General features: G+C 36.0%; 1 pseudogene; it reads left to right on the top strand.

Moving 5' to 3' along the window:
- LOC114038425 overlaps window positions 1-8322 on the top strand; it is a 21538-nt pseudogene extending 13216 nt beyond the window's left edge.
- The last annotated feature ends 2408 nt before the right edge of the window (window positions 8323-10730 follow it).

Genomic DNA, 10730 nt, shown 5'->3' with positions numbered 1-10730 from the left:
TTTCAATACCAAAGTACTATTATAAGAAACAACATTCAATAGATTAATCAATTCATAATATAAATATCTATTTCTATTTTCTCTTTTTCTCCAAAACAGTTGCCCATAAAATGCAGCTGTTTTATTCAGCCCCTGAAAATGTCAATTGTTATTGTTGGGAAGCAAAAGAGAAAATATAGAACATTCATTAATGTGAACTATAAGCCTAAAGTGATATGTGCCTTAGCAACTAGTGAAATAAAAAAGGTGAAAAGATATTCTAATGATATGAAGCACTATTAAAAGTTGCATTAAAACACTTAGAGAATCAATCTGCCATACAATGAATTTGAGGTTGATAGTGTTTTAAAAGACAATTGCTTGATTAATAATAAAATAATATATTGCTTGATAAATATTAACGAGAAAGGTAAAATATAATTCAGATATATTGAATGAAAAAAAGCAAATTAACTGAATAAATTTACTGTGTCTAGCTCTCAAGTTGGCAATATAGATGGTAAAATCTTCATAAATGAATGTATGGGAAAGAAATAAACATGACAAACAGAATATATTTATAATACTTCCACAAGATACAATAAAAAAGCTTCCAATATATATTGGGAAACAGAAAAGTATTTACTAATTTATCTTTCTTCTTCAGAAATTTGATCTTCTTTATATCCTTGTTGAGTAAAGAGAGAAAGGTGGGCAGATAATACAAAAGTAATCTCAGAAGTATGACTATGACCTTGATTATTGATTTTCATTTATTTTTCAAATTGTCATGTTGATTACCTAGATATGAATTTTTCTTATGTAATGCACCCCTACCTCTGTTTTTCAAAGTTGGAAAGTGGGTTTTATTTATTTATGAAAATCTGTAAATAAAACTCCTTAGTGTTAAGGAATCAGAGTTGCATTATTTTATAAATCTCAACATGAAGATGTTGCTCGCTCTTGCCTTAGTATTTGCATTGAATGAATAATTCAGTTTTCTAAAATTGTTTAGATTAGTAGCAATAGGGCAAACATTTTGTGAATAATAATTCATTTCCCAAGTACCATCAGAGCTATACCAGCACAGTGTTACCTCAGAATTTGAGGGGATACTCTCTAGGTCCTAAGAAACAGGAAAATCTTTGAATAATGTCATTATAATGCCTAAGCTTGATCCTTGATCTTTTTTCCTTCCTTCCTTCTTTCTTTCCTTTCATTTTTCTCTTCTTCTGCTTAATAAAAGGATCATAAGAATTAGAAATGTAACTGAAAGGAAAAATCATCTGGTGCAAACCCCTCCTTTTTTCACCTTTCTAAATGGCTCTGCAGATGCTCATCATCAGTAAAAACAACAACAACTCATTACTCAATGATGACGACATAGGTAGATTCAACATAAGTTATATATTCAAACATATTCAAAACTTCTGTCAGTAACCTATGAATATGAAAGGTTTCCTGTATGGATAGAGACAAGAGGGAAGAGGCCAAAAGACAGGAATAAAATAATGGGTCATTTTTATATCTGTACCTACATCTCTATCTACATCTGTATCTATAGAGGCAGAGTTGTATAACAGATAGATCATAGATCAATCAATAAACATTTATTAAGCACCTACAATGTTCCAAGTCCTTAGACTTAGATTCAAACCATAAGATATCTATAGCTGTGTAACCCTGAACAAGTAACTTAAACTGCCTGGGCCTCAGTTTCCTGACCTGTAACTTGATGACTTCTAAGTTCCATTCCATTTCTAATCTAAGATTCTATAGTCTCTCTCTCTCTCTCTCTCTCTCTCTCTCTCTCTCTCTCTCTCTCACTGACTTAGAAACACATATGCCTGTCTTGAGCCAGCATTTGAATATATAATGAAACATTTTATTTATAGCATATACATATATTACAAAATAGTCGTGATGACATGATAGCTGTTATCTATATAACCTTTTAAAATTTTCATGGCACTTTACATGTATCATCTCATTTGATCCTCAAAGTAATTCTATGGCATAGATGCTATTACTGGCCTGATTTTACCAATAAGGAAATTGAGGCTGATAGAAGTCAAGGAATTTGCCCAGATTCCCATAAGAAGTATCTGAGGTAGGATTTGAACTCAGGTCTTCCTGACTTCAGCTCCAGTACTTTGTGACACTTTTGAAACCTAGTAGTCACTAGAAAACATCCAACATATAATTACATGTATTGCATCTATCCTATGTAATATTATATATTCAAATATTGGCTCAAGAGATTGTCATGGGAGAGGCAAGATGGCAGAGTTAAAGGAGTGACTTCCTTGAGCTCTCCCCCACACCCCTCCAAATACCTGTAAAAAAATGGCTCTAAACAAATTCTAAAGCAGCAGAACCCACAAAAAGGCAGAGTGAAGCAAATTTCCAGCCCAAGACAGCCTGGATGGTTGATCAGAAAAGTATATCGTGCCTGGCTGGGAGAGTGGTTTGGCATGGGCGCACCTGGCAAAACAGGCCTCAATGAACTTAGAGCAGGCCTCAGAGGACTGAATCACGGGCAGCTGTGGCAGTTTCCAGACTTCTCCACCCACGAATGCCAAAGACATCTTAGAAGGTCAGTGGGAAAAAGTCTGTGACTATGGTGCGAGAGAGAAGCTCATTCCTAACCCCAATCCCCAAGCATAGCCCTGGGGCAGCAGCTGCCTCTGGAGCTTCTGGCCCACAGACTGAGAGGGAATCCAGTAGCTGATCAGAAGGGGATTGCAGTGATCTCTTTGCCAGTGCTGGGGCAGGAATCTCTTGCTTTGCCTGTGCTTGGATCTGGGTCACAGCTCCCAGTGGCGGTGTTGGGGCAAGGAGGAGTGCTGGCATAGTGGAGCTTGTAGTGGCAGTGGAGTAGGAATCCTCCTCACAGTTCCAAGGCAGAAGAGAGTACTTGTGGTCACTCATAGAATAGAGCACAGGACATGAAAGGAGTAAACACCTCACTCCTTATCATGCCACCTTGGAAGAACTGAAAATTTACAAGCCCCTCGAGGTATCTGTGAAAACAGTTGCACAAAACCCCCAAGCTTGGGACAGTACATTCTCCACACTGGAAGCAGACCCCTCCCTTAACAGAGTTTAAAACTCAAGTAATTGGCTGGTATCATGAACACACAAAGGTGCAAAAACAGTCAGACCATAGAATCATTCTTTGGTAACAAAGAAGATCAAAACATACAACCAGAAGAAGACAACAAAGTCAAAGCTCCTACATCCAAGCCTCCAAGAAAAATATGAATCAGTCCCAGGCCATGGAAGAGCTCAAAATGGATTTTGCAAAACAAGTAAGAGAAGTACAGGAAAAACTGGGAAGAGAAATGAGAGTAATTCAAGAAAATCATGAAAAACAAGCCAACAGCTTGCTAAATGAGACCCCAAAAATACTGACAAAAATAACACCTTAAAAAATAGCCTAACCCAAATGGCAAAAGAGGTCCAAAAAGTCAATGAGGAGAAGAATGCCTTAAAAAACAAAATTGACCTAATGGAAAAGGAAGTCCAAAAACTTACTGAAGAAAATACTTCCTTAAAAATTAGAATAGAGGAATTGGAAGCTAGTGACTTTATCAGAAATCAAGACACTGTAAAACAAAATCAAAAGAATGAAAAAGTAGAAGACAATGTGAAATATCTCACTGCAAAAACAACTAACCTGGAAAATAGATCCAAGAGAGAGAATTTAAAAATTATTGGACTATCTGAAAGCCCTAATCAAAAAAAAAAGAACCTAGACATCATCTTTCAAGAAATTATCAAGGAAAACTGCCTTGATATTTTAGAACGCATGGGCAAAATGGAAATTGAAAGAATCCACCTAACATCTGCTGAAATAGATCCCCAAAGGAAAACTCCTAGGAATATTGTAGCCAAATTCCAGAGTTCCCAGGTTGAGGAGGAAAATATTGCAAGCAGGCAGAAAGAAACAATTCAAGTATTGTGTAAACACAATCAGGATAGCACAAGATTTAACAACGTCTACATGAAGAGACCACAGGGCATGGAATATAATATTCCAGAGGGCAAAGGAGACAGGATTACAACCAAGAATCACCTACCCAGCAAAACTGAGCATAATCCTTTAGGGGAAAAATGGTCACTCGGTGAAATAGAGGACTTTCAAGAATTCTTGATGAAAAGACTAGAGCTGAAGAGAAAATTTCACTTTCAAATACAAGACTCAAGTGAAACATGAAGAGATAAACAGGAACGAGAAATCATAAGAGACTTATTAAGATTGAACTGTTTACATTCCTGTATGGAAAGATGATATTTGTAACTCATGAGACTTTTGTCAATATTAGGGTAGTTGGAGGGGAAAAATTACATGTATGTATACAGATAGATAGATAGATAGATAGAGGGCACAGGGTGAGTTGAAGATGAAGGGGTGATATCTGGAGAATAAAATTAAGGTGTGAGAGAGGATTATACTGGGAGAAGAAGAAAGGGAGAGGTAGAATGGGGTAAATTATCTCACATAAAACAGACAAGAAAAGGCTTTTTCGGTGGAGGGGAAATGGGGGAAAGTGAGAGGGAATGAGTGAATCTTATTCTCATAGCATTTGGCTTAAGGAGGGAATAACATATACACTCAGTTGCGTATGGAAATATATCTTACCCTACAGGAAAATAGTGGGGGGAAAGGGACAAGAGAGCAGGAGGATGATAGAGGGCAGGGCATTTAGAGGATGGGGTAATCAGAAGCGAACACTTCTGAGGAGGAACAAGGTCACAAGAGAGACTAGAATAAATGGGGAATGGGATAGGATGAAGGCAAATATCATTAGTTTTCTACAACATGACTGCTATGGAAGTGTTTTGCATAACTACCCATGTATAACCTGTATCAAGTTCCTTGCCTTTTCAATGAGGGTGGGTGGAGAGGAGGGAGGAAAGAGAAATTTGGAACTTAAAGTTTTAAAAACACATGTTAAAAAAATTGTTTTCACATGTTAAGGAATATTTACATAAGAAATACAGGAAATGGGTATAGAAATCTATCCTGCCCTACAGGAAAATAGAAAAGGAAGGGGATAAGAGAAGGGAGGGAGAGACAGAAGGGAAGGCAGATTAGGGGAAAGGGTATTCAGAACGCATGCCATCTTGGGGTGGGGGGAGGGATGATATGGGGAGAAAATTTGGAACTCAAAATAGTGTGGAAGTGAATGTTGAAAACTAAGAAATAAATAATTTTTTTTTAAAAAAGAGATTGTCATGGAAGAAATGCTGAATTTAAAGTGACAGGAAAAATATCTGCCATCCTCCTCCTCACATTCCAGCTCCATCATCTACTATATAGGCTAGGTTAATTTTTTCTCTGAAAGGTAAGGAAACTGTCACTAAGATTTGATCAATTCAGTGGACTAAGGGTAAAACCATATCCCTGTTGACTCCACTCCCTCGTCACCTAAGGTCTTAAAAGCAGCAAATAAACATGGAGTCTTTGTCCTTCATATTTGGGCTTTCCCAAAAGCCACAACCTACAGCCCCTGGATTCCCACATCATATCTTCCTTACCAGTTGAGTCTCTGTATGGAGAGATAGCTACTATGTATACCCTAGCCAAGCACTATATTCTTACTGAACATCCTTTGCATTCCAAATATAAGTAAATCTCTTTTTTGTTACTACTAAATGTTCCACAAGTGTACTATTTCATCCCTGTCTTGAACCTGTCTCAGGCCTGACTTATTAAGTCTAGAGCAGACCTGTACATTTTAGCAGTAGGTAGGGGCCAACATTAAAATAGGCTAAACTTCTTTAGGCTGCAGATATGTTTTTAGTGGCTCATTTTCCAAGTAAAGATAGAATGAATGATTAAATTATTTTACAAATAAACCATATTTTTTAAAAGGGAAATTTCAATTAATATCAATTAATTACACTTATTACTTAAAATTTTATTTATCATGAAATCACATTAATGTTAAAAATTACTTTGCTAAGTGGTATGTTTTAATATACTTTTCATGTTTTCTTACTATCTACATTTAGTAACAACCAAAAAACACACAGAAAAGATATAACTCTCACTCCTTTCAGACTAGAGACAGACTGACAATGGTTGGTTGCTGCAGGTCATGGGACAAACAGAAGAGAGTACGCAGTGGCACCCTACCTGCCAACTTATATGACAGACACAGGAGTGACTGGTGGAAGGGGGTTTTAGTAGGGCACGGACAAAGCACTTATTACATCTTTACTTTCTTTTATATCTTCTACACTTTTTGCGGGCTGCTTGAAATCCTTTGGCAAGCTGCAAGTGGCCTATAGGCCATATGTTGTGCAGGCCTGGTCTAGATGGAGTGTTTGGATATTTGCCCTACTCTTTGCTACCTGAATGATTTAGGTAAGTGACAATACCTTCAGACCAATTTTTCACTCACAAAATCAATGAGTTGGACTAGGTCAGAGGTTCTTAATCTTTTTGTATCACTAGATTTTTTTTGCAGTCTGGTGATGACTATGGATGTCTTTTCAGAATGGCACTTTAACATGTATAGAATAATATGCACACAATTAAAAAGAAAACCAGTTATAGTGAAATTATAGTTTTGAATTTTTGTTAAACAATTTCATTGACCAGAGGTTAAGAATAACTAGACTAGATAATCCCTACAGCCATCATTACTTCTAAATCTTAAATTTCCGTTTTTGCCTTTTTTAAATCTTCTTTTGGATTCTGGGTGTCCTAGAACATGGAGATAACTGAAGTTGCTTTATCTTTGGGGCATAATATCTGTTTTGGAAAGGTCTGAGAGATCATTGGGATCAAAGAAAGCATCGTCTTTCATCTTGAGGCTCACATGACCCCAAGTAGCCATTATTAAAATAATAATGAATGTTGAATGAGTAAATGCATGCCTGAATCAGACATGATGATGTTGCTGGTTTTAATAATCATCTAAATATATTTAAATACATTTTGCAGTTGTAAGAATTCAGATATTCAATTTTGCTGATTAACCAGAAAAGGATATGATCCTCTGGAACACATACTGCAAAGGTATCTAAGTGGGTGTTTTTAAGGAGAAAACAATGGAGATAATTTTAAAGAGATTATATCAATAATAAGGTTCTTCTTCATATACAATAAGATACATTTTGCAATGAATATTTCATTTTTTATGCTTGAAGTTTAAGGTATATAACAGATCTGAGAGTAAATAAAAAAAAAACAAAAACAAAAGTAAGTTGTACTATTAAAGACATCCTTAAAACAAAATTGTAAAAAAAAGGCAAAGGTGGTCATTAATGTCTCTCTACCTTCAACTTTCAGTGTTGCTCTTTCTCATTTTGGTTCTTCCATGGGCTCAGTGAATCAAAACAATAACAGGATTTTTGTTCCGCAGGAGCCTTGCCCAAACCTTACTGTGGGCCTTTCTCTCAGTTTGTTTGTTCTCCATGAAAACTCTTCTACCCTGTTTCAAATTTTCAGTAAGGACTTGCTTTCTGCTCAGTAAAAGTGATAATACAATGAAACTGACATTTTCTATTTCTGAGCCCTGACCAGCGTTAGCATTTGAGGCAGCTATCAGGCAGTAAAAAGTAGAGGAATCTCATTTCCTGTGGAGGCCTATGGTAATGATGCTAATTTTGAGATGGTTTAAACCAAGAAGTCAATGCAGTATGCTGAGATTTATTACGATACATATGTTTGCAACAATATGCCTACTACCTGCCAGCTGATTTCTTCAGTTTGTCCCCTGTTCTTATGACTCATAATAGAGGATAACCAGATCTATTCAAAGTTCTGGGTCAACTTTCGGAAGTTAAAGATAGATGTATTAGACTCACAGGAACTCACATCTGAACTAACTAAAGAGAAGAGAGTGCAGCTAAGTGGTGCAGTGCATAGAGTGCTAGAGCTGGAGTCAAGAAGACCTAAGTTCAAATCTGGTCTCAAACACTTATTAGCCATATGACTCTGGGCAAGTCATTTAACCCTGTTTGCCTCAGTTGCTTATCTGTAAAACGACCTAGAGAAGGAAATGGCAAACTACTCTAGTATCCTTGCCAAGAAAACCCCAGAGAGGGTCACAAAGAGTCAGACATGACTGAGACAACTCAACAATAAGAAAAAAGGAAGTAATGGCCATTTTGAATGTAGCTAAATGGTATTGTGGAAAATTTTCACCATGGTACTCTGATGTAACTATGAACTAAGGGATATAGTGAGGGGAGAAAAAAATCTCTGCTACTAAAATATTTTATTTTATTAAACGAGTTCTGAAGCAGGAAGGTTGTAACAGAATTAGTTGCAACAGTGCTCAGCAGAATGAAATGACTGAAAAAGACAGCAGTATGTCCAGGTAAAGATGGCAGCTACTAGTCTTTTTAATGACCTGAACTAATAGCCAAGATCCCTTGCAGGAATCTTTGTGGATTAAGAAAATAACATCATTATCATCATCATCATTCCATTTGCTCTATATAGTTTCCTGTTTGAATCATTAGAGGATATCATCCAAAATCTTCTCAGGATATAGTTGAACAAAAGTCCAGTGTTTGGTAAAATTGTTATTAGTAGTCAGGGGGCAATCAATACATATAAAATTTGTTTTGAACAAAAATTATTATAACTAGCATCAATAAACCATACTTTAAGAAAATATAAATGTTTGGGGCATATGTATGTGGTCTTTATATGGGAATTGTTAGGAAAAATTATTTCCTTTACATGTAAAACTTCCTGGATATTTCTCAATGTTCCAAGAAGTCACTAGATCCTGAAATTGAGTTTATAATGGGTAAGGCACTAGTTTCCTGCCAACTATTGGTATTATATCAATAATTAGGGAATATGATTTAATATCCAAGTACAGTGTGCCTTAATTAGAACACATTTAAATGACTGTTGAAAATATAATCAGTAGAAAGAACTGTGGGCAGTTTGGTGATGCAGTGGATAGAATGCTGGCCCTGACATCAGGAGGACCTGAGTAGAAATATGGCCTCAGACACTTACTAGCTGTGTGACCCTGACCAAGTTGCTTAACCCTGTTTAACTCAATTCCTCATCTGTAAAATGACCTGGAAAAGGAAATGGCAAACCACTCCAGTATCTTTGCCAAGAAAATCTCAAAAGGATAATAAAGAGTTAGATATGACTGAACAACAAGAAGAAATAAACAAAAAAGTTATACACCAGTGTGTCAAGGGCTGGTAACATAAAAAGCCTTAGCCCATTTTTAGATGGAGGAGGCTCTGAAGACTATGCTTGAAACTCAGGTCCAGGGGTAGCCTAAGATGAACAACTGGGTTTTGTGGCTTACTCAAGAACACCTGCTTTGTGTACTTGTACAGAGATGAATTCTATCAACTTCCTTTAATGGCTTTTCACAGAAAAGGGTATCTCAAAGGGCTATAGTACCATACTTTGACTTTAATTCTCCAAAGCCTTAACTTTCTGTCTTAACATACATGCTTAAGGTCCAATCTGCTACTTAGTATAAAAGACCTGTGTTTATGCAAATGAGCTTTGCTTTAATCCTCTTTTGTAAACATCTTTTTTTTTCTTTTTTTGTAGATTAAGCCCAGAAACTAACAAACCTAGCTTCAGATAGATTTTTGTGCGTGAACTTGACTGACTTGTGAACTAAATTTAAAAAAGCTTTCTTAGGAAATCATGTAAATGACATTTGTATAACTAACCAGCCTATGTGTGTATAACCTTCTAGTTGCCTAGGATACATATTATAATATCTGTGGCTACATCATGATGTTTAAATAATATGGGGTTTTCTGATGTCCCCTCTCCCAGACTGATTATTCCACTTAATTTATCACAACAGAGTTTGTTTTCTTACAAACCTCTTAGAGGTTTGTAAACAAACTTTGCTTTCTTATATTTATCTCCGTTCACCTCTTCCTTTTGTGGGCATTATCAACATTTCTATGAGCTGTAAGTTTTGGACAGTAAGTGCATCATCTTACACCAGTATGCCAGAACAGAATAGGAAAAAAAAAAGGAAAAAAAAAGTTTATTAGTGGATTTATATAGATTGAGAAAATCAAATAACTGAAAATTCATCTCAGAATTGTATTGTGGTATATGTATATTCCTTTATGCTAATTTCTAAATGATAAATCTTACTCATATCTCCCTACTAAAATATAGGGTCCATGAAAACAAGGACCATATATAATCTAAACTTCATTTTTCCTCTATTTCTAGTTCTTCATGCAGCAGACACTTCAATTAAATTTAAAAGCACAGTATTAGGCACATTGATAATTGATTTGGTTCTCTGACATTTCTACTAATTTCCTTAGTTCTACTTTCTGTAGGCAAGGAGAATAAATTTAATAAGGAGAAAAAATCTAATCCTTCTGCATAGCAGTACCTTGAAGACAGGTGTCATGCCATCCTTTTTCTCATATATACCTTTAACTAGGGTAAACCTCTTCACCTCAATTAATTCATCCTCACATGAATGGTTTCTAATCCCTTCACCTTCCCAATTGCTCTCCTATGGATGTTATCCAGCTTATGAAAATCTCTGAAATGTGGCACCCCAAACTGAACACAGTAACTCATATATGGTCTGGCCAGAATGAATGTCACAAAGAGACTATCATCTCCCATATTTTTGACACTGTTCCTCCAGTATGCAGTTTAGGATTTTATTAGCTTTTTTTTTTTTGGCTACTAAGCCATGTAGCTGAATAATATTGACCTTACATTCTGTCAGAATCACCAAATCTCTTCGCACACAAGCTAT

This window comes from Vombatus ursinus, unplaced genomic scaffold (assembly GCF_900497805.2).
Source record: "Vombatus ursinus unplaced genomic scaffold, bare-nosed wombat genome assembly UNPS02011014.1, whole genome shotgun sequence".
In the NCBI taxonomy this organism is placed as follows: Eukaryota; Metazoa; Chordata; class Mammalia; order Diprotodontia; family Vombatidae; genus Vombatus; species Vombatus ursinus.
Note: the sequence above shows the minus strand (reverse complement) of the source record. Positions and strands in the feature narration are given on the sequence as shown.